The sequence below is a fragment of the Lolium rigidum genome, chromosome 6 (genome assembly GCF_022539505.1).
Source record: "Lolium rigidum isolate FL_2022 chromosome 6, APGP_CSIRO_Lrig_0.1, whole genome shotgun sequence".
In the NCBI taxonomy this organism is placed as follows: domain Eukaryota; kingdom Viridiplantae; phylum Streptophyta; class Magnoliopsida; order Poales; family Poaceae; genus Lolium; species Lolium rigidum.
In genome coordinates, this window is record NC_061513.1 from 353,376,779 (window position 1) to 353,396,400 (window position 19,622).

Sequence of the window (19,622 nt, forward strand, 5' to 3'; positions counted from 1 at the left end):
TGTTTGGTTCAGTATATGTTGCTGTGCATGTTTTGTTCAGTTGTGTTTGCTGAATGAGTGTAGAGTGGCAAGCAACCTTGTATTTTTTGCCATGTTCTGGGGAAGCCCTGTCTTGTACTCGAATCTATCGCCCCTGTTTTCCGTTTCAGATATAGATCCTTGTAGTTGTATATACATGCTCCAGAATGGAAATCTTTGATAAATGAGAATTTGTCCTTTCCTTGTGGGGAAGAACAATTTGTCCTTTCTCAAACTGAATGTCGGATTGATCACATGTATGCAGCACTGTATTTCATCATGTGGTCTTGAATAAAATTAGCCTTGTAGTAGTATGCCCTCGATTTATTTTGTTTGATTGTTTGCCGCTTGTTATGCGTAGACATTGCTGAATTCTTGTATATTATTCAGGTTCAAATTATATCGGAGGAGGAGCTGAAGGGTATGAAGCAGGGCTCTGGGAGGCAAGTTGAGGGAGAGGAGGAGGTACGGTGTTGAGCGTCATCGGCTACATCCAGAAGCGCATTGTGTAGGCGATCCGGTGGCAGTGGATTGACTACAAAGTCTCTGTGAAGAGTAGCGCCCCTACTGTCAGTCACTCTTCTCTGAGGCCGTCCCTTACCTAGGAGGTTACAACCGCACCACTCTGTTTGGTTCAAGTGTGTCTGCATGAAGAGTGACAATCAATCTTGTGTTCCATCTTATGTTCTGAGTTGCCCTGTCTTGTTCAAGATGGAATGGACGGGCCCTGGTTCCCGGTCCAGATGTGGATCCTTGTATCGCTGTTTTTGCGGTTCCAGTGCCACCACTGTTTTTAGTCTTCTATAGCCGTTTGGTGGGTTTTTACAATGGAGTAGCAGGCTTGTAGTGATTGTTTGAGTACATATTGCCATTTTGCAGTTCCAGCGGCACATATTTCTTCTTGTTTTGTTTATTCTATACTTGTATTCCTAGGGCTTTCTTCCAGAGCCGCCAGCGGTCGACTCTACATTGGTGCACCAATTGCCTTCACTGTGTCGCACTTTCATCAACTCTCGACGACACCGTCAAGTAGCCGGCTGTGGCGGCGGCTTATTCTGGCATCGAATTGTAGTAACATCATTTGTGTAATGTAATGCTTGAGGGGAGCAGTTTGTAACAGCGTTAAGTGGTTGCTTTACACGTTTTGGCCCAGGTTATTCTTAACAGTGGTGGAGCTACGCATTAGGATAGGAGTTGTGCGGTTTTATTTGGTGATTATTAATTTTGAAGAGTTTTTATATGTAGTCCCTGTGTTTTAGAAATAAGTGTCGCTGATTTGTCTATATTCGCATGTAATATAGATGTGTTTTAAGGTGTAGGTATATATGCCAAATTAGACAAATGGTGCGACTCTTTAGTTTTGAAGAGAGGATTTAGAAGCAGGAGGAGGTTGAATTGTATCGATGGGGTGGTCACTCTTTAGCCCGTCCACGGCAGGTAAATAAAACCGCATACCTAGCCGTGTAGTGCAAAATGTTTTGAAAAATTATGTGATGCAAGGTAATGTCCGCAAATAGGGGTTGGGCACGTGAAAAATCTATTAGTAGCATTTTACGCGCACGTACGAACAAGTTTGGTTGCAAGCGATGGAGGGAATAAAGAGGAGCTTTATTAATCGATCGATGGAGCTTTATTAACGAACCTGGCGGTGCTCTTTCGCGGAGATGAATTTCGTGTCGTTGTAATCGAACGTACGTGGCGATCGAGGCATCGGATTTAATTATTGTGTGGAATGCGCGCGCGAGGGAGAAATTAAGAAAAGCCCGTGCGCATTGCTTCGATTCTAGCTGGCTCGATCGACTCGAGGCAGCTACGAATCCACCTCCACCATCACACACGCAACTCATCTTCAAGGCCCTAAGGCCCACCGGAGTTGGAGCGTACCGGTTGCCTTGGGACACATCGTAAATCATCTTGGTAAATCATAGACATTAAAATTTGAATCAGTCCGTGTTGTTAATGATGTGACCGGTATCGATGATAAATATGTTGACGGATCGGTTTCACATTATCACATCTGGGTAGCAAAAAAATTAATTTGGGCTATCACTGTGAGCTTGCGTCGATGTGGCTTAGGCGTTGCCGCATAAAAGCATAATAATAAATAAAGTAATTCTGTTTGAGCTGGCGCTAAATTTTTTATTTTTAGTTTAGAAAGGCATTGAAAGATTTTTATGTTCCAAAGTCATGTACGTGTCGGCGGCGGTGTAGCAGAGCAGCGGAGTGATCGTGGTGGTGGTGTAACCATGATTTATTGTGACGCGCGCGGGAGCGAGCGAAGCCGGCCCGGTGGAGCACGGTTGGATGAGATGAGATGAGGATGATTTGACATGCAGGTGGACGTGTGGATCTGATCGGATCCATCTTTCAGTTTTGTGTTATGCGTGGATGACGTAGCAAGAAGCAGAGTAGTATGTGATGAGATAAGTTTGAGGCCCTTCTGTGATCAATACATAAATCATACGTGCACCAAGAAGATGGAAGAAGCAAGAGTGGCTTGTTGTTTAATTTCCCGATCAGAAGGAAGAAGCGTAGCTAATGGATCAAGCAGAAAAGAGGCGACCGAGCGAATCCACGCGGCCGGGTAATTAACGTACGGGAGGACGAAAAAGAGAAGAGAAATAAATTAAGAGTAAGAGGGAGGATGCGGAATTCACGTGATCGATCGATCCATCTCCAGCCTTAATTAATTTGCTACTAGCTGGACACGCTGAACACGAGAAGAGAAGGCTTGCCGGCACAACTTCTCCACCACGTACGGACTTGCGCGCTCGCATCTGGAAATCCGCCCGTTCAGCAACCGCCTCTTCGGGGACCACAACCTCTTCCGCGACGACCACAAGGACATGCAGGACGAGGCCGCGACGGCGAGGAGGCCGCCGCCCGCGCACACCGACGACAGGAGCTCGGGGGATTCCTGTTCGACTTCCTCTTCGCCGCGCAGGACGCGTCCACCTCCTCGCTCTGCTGGGCGGTCTCCGCGCTAGAGTCCCACCCGGACGTGCTCGCGCGCGTGCGCGCCGAGGTGGCGGCCGTCTGGTCGCCCGAGTCCGGCGAGCCCATCACCGCCGAGAAGATCCAGGGGATGAGGTACACGCAGGCGGTGGCGCGCGAGGTGGTCCGGTACCGCCCGCCGGCGACGCCGGTGCCGCACATCGCGGGCGAGCCGTTCCAGCTCACCGAGTGGTACACGGTGCCCAAGGGCGCCATCGTCTTCCCGTCCGTCTACGAGTCCTCCTTCCAGGGCTTCCCGGCGCCCGACGCCTTCGACCCGGACCGCTTCTTCTCCGACGCGCGCAGGGAGGACGTGGCCTTCAAGCGCAACTTCCTCGCATTCGGCGCCGGCGCGCACCAGTGCGTCGGCCAGCGCTACGCGCTCAACCACCTCGTGCTCTTCCTCGCGCTCTTCGTCTCCGTCGCTGACTTCAAGCGGGACACCACGGACGGCTGCGACGACCCCGTGTACATGCCCACCATCGTGCCCAGGGACGGCTGCTCCGTCTACCTCAACCAACGCTGCGCAAGCTTCCCTCCTTCCGAGTCGTCCGAGCTGCTCGTCCTTGTCCTCCCATTATTCCGTCCTCCCTCCTTGTCTCTCTCTGCTTCTTTCCTTCATCCGGTCGTGTCGACCGATGATCTGTAGTAGCTAGGACCCGGTGTTTCTTGTGTTAGTTCATTCCATTGGACCATTCATCAAATTATTTCATTTGTCATTGCTCTAGTGGTAGTAGATGTCGCGTACCGTGTGCTCATAGTAGGGTTCCATCAATATGTCATGTCTGAAATGGAAGTTTGCAGCTCACGTGTGTCTGGAGCACAAAAGTGTGATCCACATGTATACTTTGAATCGCTATGAGTGAAGGCAGTTAGGGTCTATTTTATTTGAATAAATTTGAGATTTTAGTTAAACACAGACGACCATATACTACTACGTACGTGGTTTCCATACACACGGATTCTGCAAGTCACTATAACAGAGGTTTGTTCCACTTGTTGAACAATTTAACTCAAGTCCAAGATTAATAAGATGCATTTGAGGCCGCACTTATGCGGATGATGTGCACAGTTGCGTTTGTGTTCTTTGCTTCCTCAAAATCTAACCAGTCATAATATAACGCATGGATATAGTTTGATACCAGGTCACTATTGAAAACGGCTCAAGGCAACTCCTCCGATAGATACTATCAAATCAACTGGAAGAAACAAAACATTAGACAATGACACATCGCAGACAATGAAGGTAAACATTAGATCAAGCTGTGACAGAACCAACCGGGGACACATAGTTCATGCTTTGTTTTATTAAAAATATAAATAACACATAGTGAAGGTGTGGATAATAGATACGAGAGAGAATCGCGGCAGATCATACTATAAACAGAAGCAGGAAAAACATATAGATAAGAAAATACAAGAAAGAAACATAAGATCATGTCCGGAAAATTCTTTCTTCAAAAATAGGAGAGGGAACCAGGAAAAACATAGATACGTAAATACGCGGCAAGTAAAAATCTTCTTCCGGAGATAAATACGGCACTAAAGTTATAAACCAAGTTAGGCCTTTGAAGCTGTCAAATATTTTCCTTCGCTCGAAGAATTCGTGAATCTATCATCAATTTGTCCTGAGAAGACACCAAAGAATCCCTTTGCTGTCAATTTCCTCTTCTAACTCTCTCGAGGCAGACTTCCAAGCGTTGAATATTCATCTACAAGCTCTAAGCCCAATAAAATAAGCACGTAAAACTTAGAAAGATAGAAGGATTACATATATAGCCACGGCGGGGGGGGGGGGACGGGTTTATAATTGTATAAGAAGATGGAAATGTGTATAAAACTCTTAAGTTCCACATGCATCCTTAAAAAACTATGACTACCACGGATGAAGGTTTGAGATGTATAGTGGAAAACTACCACTTCGAGGCCACCGACACAACTCTAGTAAGTACTTCAACCCTTTTTGGGTTTTTCCTGTTCCTAAGACCTATACTAACGCAAACGAAGATAACAATTACATGGAGTCACAACTTTGGAGGAAAACTAGGGTAGACGTTTGTGGGATCCACGAAATAGTAGAGTTTCGCCTAAAACCGGGAGATGAAGGGTCGAAACCCGCCGCCTCTTGCATGGAGTTCCTAATATGTGTATACAAATGTGATGTGAAGATAAAACCCAATATACAACTTCAAAGTGGAACCTCCTTCGCAAATATGATTACCTCAAAGGAAGATTTCAAACTTCATAGTGCAAAACTACCACTCGCACTGACCCAATTATTGTAAGTACTTGGCCTCTTTTGAGTTTTTCATACACTAGAGCATACAAAGAGATGAGTCACAAGGAATCACCACCTTGGAAAGAAAAGCAACGGGGTAGACATTGTGAAGCCAAAGGAATAGGTTTTTGCTTTAAATTAGGAGAGGAAAGGTCGAAAAACACCCCATCTCGCATGGGGTACTAAGTGTGGAGTGAAGAGAAAAAAGTAATATACAACTCTAAAGCACCTCATTCACAAACATGACTACTCGCATTGAGGGAAGATTTCCGGCTTATAGGCACTTGGTCTCTTTTTGGGGTGAACAACCCAACTCTTGTAAGCACTTTGTCCGGTTTGGGGGTTTTCATGTTCCTAGGACCTACACTAACACAAACAAAGGAGAAGAGTCACATGTAATCAACACAAGGAAAGTATTAGGTAGACATCGTGGGGCCCACATAATAGAGTTTCGCCTAAAATCGAGAGAGCAAGGGTCGGAAACCACCCCCTCTTGAATGGGGGTCATAATTTAGGTTTAGAGGTGTGATTTGAAGAGGAAAACACTTACACTTAGATTTCTCTTATAGATTTAAGTTCTAGGGGTTGTATGTGTAGGGGTTTAGGTCTATAATTTAGATTTGGTTCTAGGTCTAGACTTCGGATCTTATGTTATGTGAATAGTTCAAGTCTAGGGTAAGATGTAGAGTCTAGGTCTTCGGTTAGGTACAAGGTTCAATATATGAATAAAAAGATCTTTGCCGAGCGTCCGAGATTCTACAATGGACAACATGGCATAAGGTGGGACAAAAAGCCACATGTGCCATGTCTTCCCCATGCCCTAGATCAAGTACCCCGCTGTTCCCGCAAGACTCTGGTGTCACTAGGTAATCTTGTCTATCATATACCTTCCGATCATGGGTTAGATGCTCTTGGTGTCTAACTAGTCCCAACTGGTCCCCTATGTTATTCCGGTGGTCTTCATGTCTTCGATGCCACAAGTTCTTAGCAGAGCATGCCTCTACAGCATATTATTTCGATTCGAGGAATAATCTTAGTATTGTGAGACTTGAACATTTTTTCTGTATGTCATCGACCCGTTTCTACATGTTGAGGGTGGGTTGAAGAGGGGAACTCCATATGCTTAGAGTTTTGGTATATACTTTAGATCTAGAGTTTAGATTTAGGTTTAGGTGTAGACTTTAGATCTAATGGTATATCATGATGTATCTATACACACACACGTGAGAAGCTACATGCAATGCAAGCCATATTATTGTGAGATTAGAAATGCACGCGCCTCGTGTAAGGTAACTAAATACAGCCCCGATTGGTACTAATTCTGGCGCCAAAACCAAATTTGGGAAGTCAGCCATGGAAAATTGAGTTTAGAGGGAAAATTTGGGATTTGGGCCGGTGGAAGACATGGAAGCGGGTTGGGTAAACAAGGAGGGTTAGTTGGACGGCGGCACAATTTCCGTGGCATGGATAATTAACCGTGGGCGAGTTTTGGGGTTAGCACCCTGTAATGTAATTAATCCAGTGAGCTGTGAGTGAGTACAGTATTGTCAAAAGAAAAGCAAAATCCCGTAAAGATCTGATTGAGTAGTGTAGACGACAATGAATTACCCAACACAATGAACACCAGAGCGGCTCCTCCCCGCCGGCCGCCGCCGGCTCCGTTTCCCGTCCTCCTGGCGAGCGGAGAGCACCCCACAGGCGACGATCTCGCAGGAGCATCCACGCCGCCCGCCCGCCCGCCGTGCTCGCGCCACCTGCTGTGGCCGGCCGAGCCACCTCGAGAGCAAGGGCAAGGGAGGGGCGGAGCTGCATCCGTCGGCCCCGTGGCCGGCGGGTACCCCCCACCGCAGCCGATGCGGTTTCAGCCCATGCGCCGCTCCCGACCTCGCCGCCCCCGTGGCCCGCCTCTTCGCGGGGGGCGCCGACGGCAGGGACGCGGCCGTGCGGTGCGGCCAGGGCACATCCGCTCGCCAGACTGCCCGGCTCGTCCGCGACTTGCCGGAGATCGAGCTGCTCGGCACCCGCAAGGTCCGTCCTGCCGACAACGACACTCTGTTCAAAGCTTGATTTTCTCCACCCCTTGGATGCAGAACTCTGTTCGGCTGCGCTTTGGCCGACAACGATTAGAGGCCTCCATCAGCAGCTTACCAACAGCCGCGTAATTAGAAAGGTGAATCCGTTGAATAATTAATATTGTCACGAGATTAGGAGGATGAGCATGCGAGAGCGAGACACACAACCCCGTGTCTTCTTTTTGCTCTTCTGCTGCGATTCAGATTTCAATGATGTGCTGCAGACTGCAATAGTACTACGAGTATTTAGCTCCAGAAATCCCGTTGCTTAAAGTTAAGTGAGTGACCCTGTTGGTGATTTCTCTTCTACATGTCTCTTTTGCTTGTCTCTCTATTCCAGAAGCTAATCATTATGTCAACTTGCATTTTTTTTTTGAAACGGCTAACTTGTGCTGATGAAATTTTGGTTAGCGAGTTGGCATTCTTTTTTTTTGGCGAATCAAGATGGTTTTCTTCATTCCCCAACTACTCATGTTTCATGGCACTCTGCTCTTCTTGATGTAATTGGAAAGTAGCAAGTATTTTTTTTTGTCTTGCACATGAACATTTCTGAAGATATCCAAACACGGAAAATGTACTAGGCGTTGCCCCAGTTTATCTTTCCATGTGGTGTTTCTTCAACAGCAACAAAAAGGTCCAAACGGCAAAACCGATCATATTTGATTATCTTTCATCGATCTTTTTAACCATCACTGGCCCACTATCAGAGCATAATACGATTGTAATCCATTAAACTGTGCATTCTATGTGGGACATCGGGTCACATGGATTGATTAAAACACTGGTTTTAGGGTCTGATTTGGTCCAGGTAGAGGAGTGGACAGGTTAATTTAATGGATTCCATTGTGATTCTGAGGTGCTTCTTTTGTTGTCAGATATACAGTGTATTACATTCTCGATCGCGTGATAACCTGCATCTGATATGGGGATGGGCAATGCAGGCAACGACGAAGTTCCGCGATGGCCATGGCTGGGAGGAGGAGCAGATCCATCAGAAGCTCGCTGTGGCGCAAGACTGGCGGCAGGAAGGCATCGAGGACGAGCAGCTGGCTGCCTTTCGCGAGATGCTGCTGTTGGTCTCCATGGGAAGCCGCCACCGGCAACCTTCCTGACACCTCCATGAGATGCAGCTGTCGGCCACCATTCTGTTCGCAGCGAGCTTGACATGCCTAATGGTGCGCCACCTCATTGACTTATAAGCATTTATTTCTTTCAAAAAAATTCCTCATGCAACCGTTCTTCTGGTTGGCTGTTCTTTTTGTTACTGGACAACTGTGAACTGACATAAAATGATTTTGCAGAGATGTTGCCTGCTGCTCGTCTGCCATGCTCGCGCTCCTTGCTGTGGCTGTCCGAGCGGGCCAAGGGCAGGGGCTGCAGTCATATTCCTGGTGGATAGTCGGGACGAGCGACGCGGACGATGGCCGTGTTATGGGGGGAGGAGTGGGGCCGTCAGAAGCTCGCTGTGGCGCAAGGCTGGCGGCATGGAGGCGCGGAGGAGAGCTGGTCGGTGGCTGCCTTTGCGAGGTGCTGCTGCCGGGCTCCATGGGGAGCCACCGCCGGCAATCTCCTGTTGCCGGCCACCATTCCGTGTCGTAGCAGGACGCCACCCCAACAAGCTAGCTTCTCCCAGTGAGCTCTCTCCTCCATGAAGCCTTGCTACAATTTCTTTCTCTCGTGTTGAATTGAGCATGTCGGTAGTAAATAAAAGCTTGCATGTATAAAACCCCACAAGGTTCATTTCAGGTGTGATCGACAGATCGATCTCATCGGCAGCGCTGTGTGTGTTTTTGGGTGTCTTGGTTAGAGGATTGAACAAGCCTTGGGTAATCCTCAACTTCTCAAGGATGTTCCCTGTTTTCTGTGGCATTGTTATTGTGAATTAAATCCATGTGCAGCAGCGACTTGCCTTGGATAATTTAGCAGAGCGGCATGGTTTCGTGATACTTAAGTGTTTACTTATTGTTTGCACGGCATTGGTAATTTTGACATCTGACCATTGGCCTGAGAGTAAAGGTGAATTTTCTTTGTTGGTGCCTGTTGTGTATGGTTGATACTTTGCTATGTTAGTGAAAATAAAGGTGTTCATTAGGCTCTGTCAAATGTTTAATAGGTTGCTTCTGCAACAAACGTTCAAGTTTTTTGTGTATTGAATTTGGTCGTTGGTACTTCATTGATGTTGCACAGTGTATGTAGTGTAGCCATTTGGTTGCTGCTGCTTATGGATGTTTCATCTCTGGGTTTATGTCGGAATATACTTGGTTAGGGGCTTCCTGCTACCCTTTTGTGCTTTGTTCAAAAAATGTATTTTTAGTGCTCTAATTATTGGCATTCATTGTTGGGTATAATTTTGTTTTGGTCCACAGTATTGGAAGTGTGATTTACCAATACTGATATAAATGTATCAATTTTAGTGTTCAATAATCCCATATGGCTGATTCACATGTTAGATATTCTGTAGAAAGATTGAAACTTTATTCGTAAATTCAAAATTAGAACGTACTCATAATCTGAATTCCTGGTTTGTTTGTTTAGCTTCAGGTTTCCAAAGAATCTGGATGGCTGCTCTTTTTCGGACAACCATTTCTCTGTTTCTGGCGTAGTCTGATTGATCGTTATTGACACATATGGTTTATTCACATGTTAGATATTCTATTAAAATATCCCATTTCCGATTTCTAGAGAAGACATGTTGTGGTTGCATTTGAGGCGATCGAGGCGGCGTGGGATTCTCACCGGTGTGTCTCCGCCGCCGTCGGTGTAGGGTTCGATCTTGAACACGGAAAAGGCAGGGCTCACGTACCCATGGCCTACCACCAGGTAGGCCGACTTCTCCACGTCGGCCGTCCTCTCGCTTCTTCTCCGGGCGAACGATCTCCTGCGCTTCGGCCATCCTCTGCTTCTTCTTCTTCGGGAGCATGGCCTCCTCCACGTCCCTACCTCTTCTACCGGTCCTCCTCTTCATCTCCGTGCGCCGCGAGTCGCCAACGCCAACGCCGCCCGGGATTGTTTCCGTTCGGATGAGAATACGGTCGCTCGGGATGATGTTGGTTTCTTTTTCCGAGATTGCAAGACGTAGGGCCAGGCCCACGGCCCACCTTGGTGGTGATCATAAAATCCGGGGAAAGACGGCTGTCCATTGAGGTTTTGCAGCACCTTCGCCTCTGTTCCGTCCCCTGTTCCCGCGAGATGCCGAGCGAGCTGAAGCGCCAAGCGGAGGATGATGGTTCCACTTCCGCCAGCCATCGCCGGAGAATCGACGACCCCGACACGCCGATTTACCTGGTCATGGAGCACAAGGCCGGGAAGAAAAAGGCTTGCCGGCACAACTTCTCCACCACGTACGGACTTGCGCGCTCGCATCTGGAAATCCGCCCGTTCAGCAACCGCCTCTTCGGGGACCACAACCTCTTCCGCGACGACCACAAGGACATGCAGGACGAGGCCGCGACGGCGAGGAGGCCGCCGCCCGCGCACACCGACGACAGGAGCTCGGGGGTTCCTGTTCGACTTCCTCTTCGCCGCGCGAGACGCGTCCACCTCCTCCCTCTCGCCGGGCGGTCTCCGCGCTCGAGTCCCACCCGGACGTGCTCGCCCGCGTGCGCGCCGAGGTGTCCGCCGTCCGGTCGCCGGAGTCGGGCGAGCCCATCACCGCCGAGAAGATCCGGGGATGAGGTACACGCGAGCGGTGGCGCGCGAGGTGGTCCGGTACCGGCCCCGGCGACGCTGGTGCCGCACATCGCCGGCGAGCCGTTCCAGCTCACCGAGTGGTACACGGTGCCCAAGGGCGCCATCGTGTTCCCGTCCGTCTACGAGTCCTCCTTCCAGGGCTTCCCGGCGCCGGACGCCTTCGACCCGGACCGCTTCTTCTCCGACGAGCGCAGGGAGGACGTGGCGTTCAAGCGCAACTTCCTGGCCTTCGGCGCCGGCGCGCACCAGTGCGTCGGCCAGCGCTACGCGCTCAACCACCTCGTGCTCTTCCTCGCGCTCTTCGTCTCCGTCGCCGACTTCAAGCGGGACACGACGGACGGATGCGACGACCCCGTGTACATGCCCACCATCGTGCCCAGGGACGGCTGCTCCGTCTACCTCAACCAACGCTGCGCAAGCTTCCCGTCCTTCTGAGCCTCAGCTGCTCGTCCTTGTCCCGTCCTCCTCCCTCCTTATCTCTCTCTTCTTTCCTTCATCTGGTCGTGTCGAGTGATGATCTGTACTAGGACCCGGTGTTTTTTGTGTTAGTTCATTCCATTGGACCATTCATCAAATTATTTCATTTGTCATTGCTCTAGTGCTTGCAGCAGATGTCGCGTACAGTGTGCCCATAGTAGGGTTCGATCAATATGTCGTGTCTGAAATGGAAGTTTGCAGCTCAGCGTATGTCCGGAGCACAAATGTGTGGAAATAAATCCTATACGACCCAAAATCATACGACCCGATGGGTAGACCACATCTGGTGCCGCTCATCTCAAAACAGCCAGCGGCCCGGTAGCAAATCGCAACATGCTTTGCTAACGTGTAGGATGCAGGAGGTGGTCTCCAGCCGGGTCGTGCAAGGTCGGGTCGTATAGGATTTTTTTCGCAAATGTGTGATCCACATGTATGTATACTTTGAATCGCTATGAGTGAAGGCAGTTAGGACCTCATGTTTGTTGTGTTAGTTCATTCCATTCATCAAATTATTTCATTTGTCATCGCTCTAGTTGTAGCAGATGTGGTGTACCGTGAATGGAACTTTGCAGCTCACTCGTGTCTGGAGCACAAAAGTGTGATCCACATGTACTCCTGAAACAGACAACTGATGATAAGAGTGAAGGTAGTTAGGGTGTAATTTTGTTTGAATAAATTTGAAATTTAGATAAACACAGACGACCATATACTACTATGTCCAGCCAGCAGCCATAGTAGGATATATTTTCAGTTTCATACAACTAGACGAAAAATAATGCAACGCACAAAATGCTTGTCCAGCCAGCAATAGTAGCACATAACCATCAGCTTTCTTAAATGTTGCCTATACCTTTTGAAGATGGTACAGAAAATGAGAGGCGAATTTATGTAGCAAATCAGACCATAGTACATGCTAATTGCACGGATAAGTTAGTGAGGTCTACTGCTGCCAAACAGGACTCTAATGGAGGCCTAATGATGATTGAGCCGCAGCTGCTAATTAAGCCTAACACTTTTTTTTTTTTTTTTGAACTGAATTAAGCCTAACACTGATGGGACTCTGCTAAAGCCAAATGCTAACATGGCTCTAATTAAGCATAATGCTAACAGCACTCTAATTAAGCCTGATTCTAAGCAGGACTCATGGAGCTCAGGGCGGATGAAGGAATGTACAGCTCCAAATTACAGACAACCCACCAGTTCTTTGTACAGCTCCAACACATCTTGCCTCGTCACTTCCTGCATAAAGTGAGTACAGAAGAAATTATGAGTGCTTGTGAAATAGAATTAGAAGAAATTTGAATGATCCACTACAGAAGAGAGGCATCAAACTGGCATATGAAGACAAATTACTACTGCCAAACAATTATGAACCGATTCATGCTTTAAAATAACGCAACACTTTGCCAATTAGAATGAAATAGACACCAGTGGAAATTGATCCCAAAACATGATTCAGTTTCATATAAAAATGTAGTAGTTGGAATTTGTTCTACAAATCTGCAATGAAGAGCTAATGGGCAGCAACAGCACTATGTATTCATGCATCTCGAGCAGCTCAGACTAGCTAATTCTGCACATCACGAGTCACTGTTTAGAGCAAACCTAAACTAAAACATATCTGGGTGGTCACACGGATATGGGCACCAAAAACTCCAAACTATTCACCTAAAGTTCTCTACTGGTCTGCTAGTTGTTCAACACGGTGTCGACAGGGTCGGTCGGCCGCCAGCCAGCCAGAGGTTACAAGGAAGAAGCAAAGTTTGGTCTTGGGTGAGTAGAGGGCCGTACAAAAACAAAACATGCTGGATACCAGCAATCTTAAGCACTTATAACAACCAGTGTGCTACATATGACAATTTAGTTAACAAGTACATATAGGAAAATCCCTATCTTGCATATGACAAACGGAAAATCGCTTCCGATGCATATACATGCAAGTCAAACTAAACCATGGTAGTTCATAAATCAACAACACATCAGTACAAGTAATTAGCTAGCATAGCTTCAGCAGTACCAGGATGTGCAATTCCTGAGTCATTACCTAAATAAAGAGATATAATTCAAGTTTGACAATGAGCTGATTGCTAGCTCACATACAAATGATTGGAAGAACCATGGAAAATTCAGATCAAGAAAATAAACCATGGATAAGCTAATTAATCAAATCAAATATTAATCAGCAACATGTTTTCGAAAATTCACCACTCCGTTTGCAGATCTGTCTTGTTTTCAACAAGATTTCTTAGATCAGTTAGCTCAGTTTCTGTAAGAAAAAGAAAAAAGATGGAAGCAGGCAAGCTATGCGCACTTACGAAAATAGCTCATGCGCAAGCACTAGGAATCACCAAGAAATGCAGCATTTCCCGTATTTCAACATGGACGCGAGTCTACTAATCCAGTGAGACTGTTTGCTCTATTCTTACCACGGCTCTAGGAGCGGGAGGTTCTGGCCAGCCTAGCAGCAGTTGCGCCACCGGAACCATCGCCGGGAGCAGCAGGTCGGAGTGGTGGCCAGCAAGAGCAGTGGGTCAGTGACATAACCGCATACACTTGTGCACCTCACATGTTAGAAAATGAAGCGAGGATTACTATGCATAGCACAGACATTAATCACAAGAACAATTACTTAACAAACATCATGAGATTGCATATAAGTGATCTAGGGTTCAGGCAACACAAAAAATAAGAGGAAATCAAGTACACGGCGTCTTCTGGTCTTGTATTCGTAGGCGTGTCTCGGCCGCCCAAGCTATCTGGAGTGGCATTGTCCTCTGGTCTGGTCTTGTCTTGCCACGCCACCGACCGAAAAGTGCTCGCCTCACCTCCGCCGCCCCACGCATCCTCTGCGTCGCCGTCGCCATGGAGCCTCTCAGCCGGCCAAGCGATGTGGACACAGTCTTCGTCGCCGTGGCCGTGGCCAATGTCCAAAGTCACAAGTCACGCGATAGCCGACGCGCGGCTAGGGTGGCCATGGGCTTTGTACTTATAGGCGGTGGCGGGGCATGCAGCAGCTTAATTAGAGGAAGGTAGGTTTGAAAAATCGAGGAGGGAGGGAGGTAGAAGAAGGAGAGAGAACCGAGGCGTCGCGCGCGCGGCGGTCGAATAGAGAGAAAGAGAACGGAACCGATGGAGGCGCTTCGATCGTGTCGATCGAGTGCAAGCGTAGGCCACACACGCGCGCGCGCCAGCTAGCTAGCTATTGGAGTACGTCTTGATCGAGAGAGAAAAAAAAACCATGCGCGCGTACGTGTGCAAGCCAGCCAGCTGGCTCCGATCGTTGATACCGATTCGATGGATGCGTGCGTTTCCTTCCCTTGAGTAGGAGGAGCACCCGTTTGGCAGGTCGGCTCGGTACACACGCAGCGGCGCGCGGGAGGACGCCTTCGACCCGGACCGCTTCTTCTCCGACGCGCGCGGGAGGCCGCTCGGTTTCTTTTTCCGAGATTGCAAGGCCAGGCCCATGGCCCACCTTGGTGGTGAGCATAAAAGCAAGGGAGAAAGACCACGACTATGCATAGAGGTTTTGCAGCGCAGCCGCCTGTTCCCGCGAGATGCCGAGCGAGCTGAAGCGCGACGCAGAGGATGCTGGTTCCACGTCTCCGAGCCATCGCCGGAGAATCAACGACCCCGACAAGCCGATGTACCTGGTGGTGGAGCACAAGGCCGGGAAGAAAAAGGACGCCAAGCCTGCCGACTCCGCACCCAGCGTCAGCATCGCCGGCGCAACAACGCCTATGGTCCCCCTGCACCTCAGCCAACCCGGCATGTCCTTCGCCGCGGTATCGTCGCCGCAGGGGTCCTGGATCGTCGGCGTGGGCGGGGAAGGGCAGGGTCACACCATAATCTACGATGTCGCGACCTCCAAGGAGTTTCACGGCCCCGACCTCAGTACCAACAAGATGGATCCCGTCCTGATACCGTTCCGCGGCCAGCTCTACGTGCTCTCGCGCCGCCCCTCCGTCAAGTATGAACCGAGGGGCCTCGACTACCTTCCCTGGTTCGAGCGGATTTGCTTCAAGGACGGCCGCCCTAGGTGGAACCGTCTAACCCAAGATCTCGAGCCGCCGCCCGTCTTCCCGTGCCGCATCAACCCGATCGAGTACAGCAACCCGCCGGAGATTCGCGTCGCCTCCTACGCCACGGTCGGCTCCCACATCGTGCTCTCCGTCCAGCAGGAGAACGCTGGCAAGGTGAAGAGGAAATACAAGGGGACCTGCGGGTACGACGTGGACAGGGACGTGTGGGAGATGGTGCACGCCATGAATCTTCCCTTCCTCGGCGAGGCTGTGCCCCTCGGCGACCACCTCTTTCTTGGCCGGTCCAGAGCCAGGGACGGTGCTGTCGTTGTCTACTCTATGCAGGTCAGCCAATCAGTAGCATCTGAGCTGTCCATTAGAGAGGTTAACGTGGTGGTGGCGCCCAAGGGCCGCATTGTTCTTGGGGAACTTCTCTTCCCTTTGGAAAGAGGCTGGTTCTGCTCGGTTTGCGTTCCATCTGCTGATCCCGGCCCCGAGGCCAAGTTAGTAGACAAAGTTGTTCTTCATCGCAAATACGCTATGGTGGGGTATAATGCTGGTGAGAACAATGCTACAATTGCGAAGCAGCATCGGCAAGTTTACAAACTGGTGGTTGATCCATCTCGTCCTTTGGCTCATCCTTCCCCGGTGGCTGCTGCTTTCACAATGTAATATTGCCACAGCCCACGAGCCTCTAGTTTTCAGCTGTCGCTGCCTATCCTCCAGTTTTTATTCCTCATCTGTATACTCTTCACATGAATGATGTATCTGCATTACTACTAGTACGTGCAATAGGACAAACTTACAAGATAATTAGAGCATCTCCAATAGTCGCGTCAAAATGCCGCGCGCAGGCTTTTGCGCCATCCTACACTTCAAAGCTATCGCGCCGCTTCCAGCGCACGCGCACCCAACCGACAGGAAGATTCAGCCGCGCGTCGCTTCTTCACCGCTCCACCTCGCTCCGCGCATCGCTCCACCTCGCTCGCGCGCCGCTCCGCCTCCGTCGCGATGCCTCCCCGCCACCACTCAAGCTCCGGCTACCGTGGTGTCCGCGTGCGTCCGAACGTGATCTTCTACACCGAGATCCGGAGCGGCAAGGAGCGGATCGGGCTCGGCCGTTCGAGACGGCGCACGAGGCGGCACGCGCGTACGACGCGGTCGCCTGGCGCCTCGGCCGCTCTCGGCGGTCGATGAACTTCGACGACGTCTGGACGCGGCAGCAGGCGGAAGCCCTCGTGCCGCCGCCGGTGGCCGTCACGCGCGAGGCGAGGCAGTGCCAGCGCGAGCTCGAACAGCGCCTCGTCGTCGCCGAGCGGGATGAGCGCATGCGCCTCGAGTGGGCGCGGCGCTTCCCGGAAGACGTGGCCGCGGAGGTCGCCTTCTACGCCGAGAAGGAAGAGGCGAAGGCGGCGCAGAAGGCGGCGTAGAAGTGCGATCGGGAGGCGAGGAGGGCGAAGAAGGAGGCCAAGAAGAAGGAGAAGGAGGAGAAAGCTGCGAGGAAGATTGGAAGAAGCAGGAGAAGAAGAATGGCGCCGGTCCGTCGACCATCACCGTCAACTCTTAGTTCGCGTGGACTTCGACTCCAGTGTCGTCCACCACACCGAACTCCTCCGACTTCGACTGGGAGTCTGATTAGTGTAGTCTAGTTTTAATAAATTCGGTTGTAGCAAATGTGGGTTGAACTTTGCAATATATTTATATTTTCAGTCTATTTTTACGTTTTATTTGATCTATTTACATATGCAATTGTGTGAGAAATATTGTTTTGGACTGCATTTTAGCGCATCTGCAAAAGGACTGATTCAGCGCTGCATTTTGGCGCGGCGGTTTACAACACCTGGTGAAGCTCTCATCGGCGCCGCGCACTGCTGATGAGCGCAGATTGCACACCGTTGGGAAACCCAAGAGGAAGGTATGATGAGCACAATAGGTTTCTCCACCGGTGCCTCCTCGATCGTCCGGCAGCCGATCGTCTTGCCGCCTCCTCGGAGGGCCGCCACAACAAGCCGCCACAAGAAATTGCTGGGAGCGTCTACACCTCAACCGCCACCGGCGGAGCCTAAAGGCAAGGCCGCTGCACCGCTATTGCCCATCCCACCACCCCAGGAAGATAACATCGATGATGATGGGCCGGTCGACGTCGATGCCTACCTCAACACCGGCGCCGACATAGACGATTTGTACATGGCGGGCGCGGATGAAGAACCATTCCGCGCTCGCGACGAACAAGCTGGCCCGCCCAAGGCAACAAACAAACAGCGCCTGGTGTTCGGCGGCTTCTCTGAAGAGACGCCTCCGGCCACCGATATACAAGAGCCATCCGCTGCAAACATCTTCAGCCCTAATACGCTAATCAAGAAGGTCAACGAGCAGTTTGAAGTGTCAGGGGCCGTTGCTCCGAAGAAGCCCCGTAAAAGACCTAGTAAGAACAACAAGGAGAAGTCTGCGAGCCAGCCACCTCCGACGATCCGTCATCGGGACTCCATTGTACCTCCCAGCAAGGATGGCTTGACCAGAATGCATGAAGCTGGCAAACCAATAATGGGTCCGGAGCTGCGCCACCTCGATTCCGGAGCTATGCTGCGTCTGCAGGATAGTATCCTTCACCTAGAGAGTGTCCTTCTTAAGGACAAAGATCCAAATTACCTGGTCTTCACGGTCAGGGTGCCAAGAGATGTGAGCTTCGTCACCGATGCCCCCGCGGATATATTCTTTATAGCGTACGAGGACGTCTTCAAGCTATTCCACTCAAGAAGGCTGGACTATAACTTGGTCCGCCTATTCGCGCTCAATCTGGCGATGAAGATCAAGAGAGAGTACCCCGGACGTCGCGATAGCGGATCCCTACTACATGCGTGAAAGCCAGTTGGCCTTATCAGCGGTGCGGGTCCGGGCTTCGTTGTACCTACAAAAGTGCTTCTTGGACAACAAGAGGAAGGACAACATCCTTTTGGCTTACTTTCCCGAGTAAGTACACATCCGCTAGCCCTGTAATAAATTTCTTTTCCACTGCTCATTTCCAACATCGATCTTGTTCCAAATTTGTGTTGCGCAGAGACATGTACTGCGTACTCATCTCCATCGCCCGAAGTATTCTCTTGCCTCCTATTTCGACTCGGGGAGTGCGAAAAAAAAAGAACTACGCCAAAATAAGGGGTGTGCTAGATGATGCTCTCGAGGACTACTTCAAAAAGGGAGGCGCTGATGACCCACAAGTATAGGGGGTGTATCGTAGTATCTTCGATAAGTAAGAATGTCGATCCCAACGAGGAGCAGAAGGTGTTGACAAGCAGTTTCGATGAAGGATTCACTGTAAATGCTCACAGACAAGTATTCAAGGGGTTTTGATATTGCAGATAAATAAAATACAAGTAAATAAAATGCGAGAGAAATAATTGCAGCGAGTGGCCCAATCCTTTTTAGCACAAAGGACAAGCCGGTTTGTTTACTTATGAAGACCAAACGTTCTTGAGGACACACGGGGATTTTAGTCTAGTGCTTTCGCTTCATATAGCTAATTAATCTTCATTGTTTTGATAAGTGTTGTGTGGGTGAACCTATGTTAATGCACCGCCCTTCCTAGGACTAATACATACTTGTGATTATACCCCTTGCAAGCATCCGTAACTACAAGAAAGTAATTAAGATAAATCTAACCACAACCTTAAACTCTGAGATCATGCGATCCCTCTTGCATCGATATACCAACGGGGGCTCAGGTTTCTGTCACTCCGGCAACCCCGCAATCAGCAACCGAATACAAGATGCACTCCCCTAGGCCCATAAATGGTGAAGTATCGTGTAGTCGACGTTCACATGACACCACTAGAAGAATGACACCACAACTTAAATATCATAACATTGAATATTACTCAACCATAATTCACTACTAACATTTAGACTTCACCCATGTCCTCAAGAACTAAACGAACTACTCACAAGACATCATGTGGAATACAATCAGAGGTGATATGATGATGAATAACAATCTGAACATAAACCTTGGTTCAACGGTTTCACTCAATAGCATCAATAACAAGTAGAAGTCAACACCGGGAGAGTTTCCCCTAT

At 49.5% G+C, this 19,622-nt stretch overlaps 1 long non-coding RNA gene and 3 pseudogenes across 1 annotated transcript; all 4 read left to right on the forward strand.

Moving 5' to 3' along the window:
- Positions 1–1,421: 1,421 nt before the first annotated feature.
- On the forward strand, positions 1,422–3,661 carry LOC124664975 (annotated as a pseudogene).
- Positions 3,662–7,271: 3,610 nt separating this feature from the next.
- On the forward strand, positions 7,272–8,986 carry LOC124665385. Its single transcript, XR_006990553.1, has 3 exons — positions 7,272–7,460; positions 8,304–8,537; positions 8,664–8,986. It is a non-coding gene; the product is annotated as an uncharacterized LOC124665385 (long non-coding RNA).
- Positions 8,987–10,551: 1,565 nt separating this feature from the next.
- LOC124664976 lies at positions 10,552–11,495 on the forward strand (annotated as a pseudogene).
- A 5,064-nt stretch (positions 11,496–16,559) lies between these two features.
- On the forward strand, positions 16,560–16,978 carry LOC124664977 (annotated as a pseudogene).
- The last annotated feature ends 2,644 nt before the right edge of the window (positions 16,979–19,622 follow it).